We start from the raw sequence: 1,046 nt of genomic DNA on the forward strand, positions 1-1,046 counted from the left end.
GGTTTTATTTGCTTTGTTACACGCGTTAACTCTGCGAGGAAACAAGTGGAATTTACTATGAAGTTGTTTTTTTTTTTCAAATGCATGAAGCCAAAAAGTCAGTACGTCGCCAACAGCTCATTTATCAGAGACCATGTATGATGCAAAACAGGAACGTGGCCTGGCCTGACCTCCCCTCCACCTGGAGCTGGTCCTTCTGCGATGATGATTTGCCTCCAGTCTTGTGCCATCACTGTGTTTCAGTTTGGTCTGGTCGGTCCACGACCCTGATACAGTAACATCTGTTCTCAGTACAAATATGCGTTGCTGCGCCCAGCTCTACTCTGTTCTCATTTGTCTCCCTGCGTTTCCTCTCCTGGGGGGAGGAATGTATGTGCAGTGGTCATGGTGGTCGTGATACCCTGAGGTTGGGGCTTTCCCGGCAATTCAGTGATTTCCCAAATCACTCTGTTCTCATCTCCTGCTCCATTTTCCCCCCTTTCTCTTATCCAGCCCACTCCGCACTCCTCCCTTCACATGCTTCTCATTTGTTAGGAGGTTCTCAGTCGCACGGGATCTGTGTTGACATGTATCATCTGACCCCCTTCGTTGAAGTTTCACCTGGCCGTGGGCTGCATTAGTTGGAGGAAATGTCACTCTGGACACCTTTGATCAGAAGAGACGATGCTGATCTTTTGTCACAGTTAGGCACGTGATTTTGAGGGTTCGGGAGTGTGTGCTATGTTCAGAGAAAGGGAATGTTGAGGGAGTGTGTGTGGTGTGTGTGTGTGTGTGTGTGCTGTGTGAGGATGAAGTGTTCCTTGAGGTTTACCTAACCCTGCATTAGTGGCAAGTCCACAGTAATCACCTCCAGATGTTTGAGAGCACAATCTTTATTATTATTATTTTATACAACAAGGCCAATGAATATCAGGTCTTTACGCCATGACTTACTCTTTGCTCTTTCGACAATGCCCAAGTTAATGCTTAATCCCAGTACAGACCCTTAATTGCTAAGGCCAAGCCCTGTTTATGGGAGGGAGGTTACTTCCATGTGAACAGATCAG

The sequence above is a fragment of the Sparus aurata genome, chromosome 8 (genome assembly GCF_900880675.1).
Source record: "Sparus aurata chromosome 8, fSpaAur1.1, whole genome shotgun sequence".
In the NCBI taxonomy this organism is placed as follows: domain Eukaryota; kingdom Metazoa; phylum Chordata; class Actinopteri; order Spariformes; family Sparidae; genus Sparus; species Sparus aurata.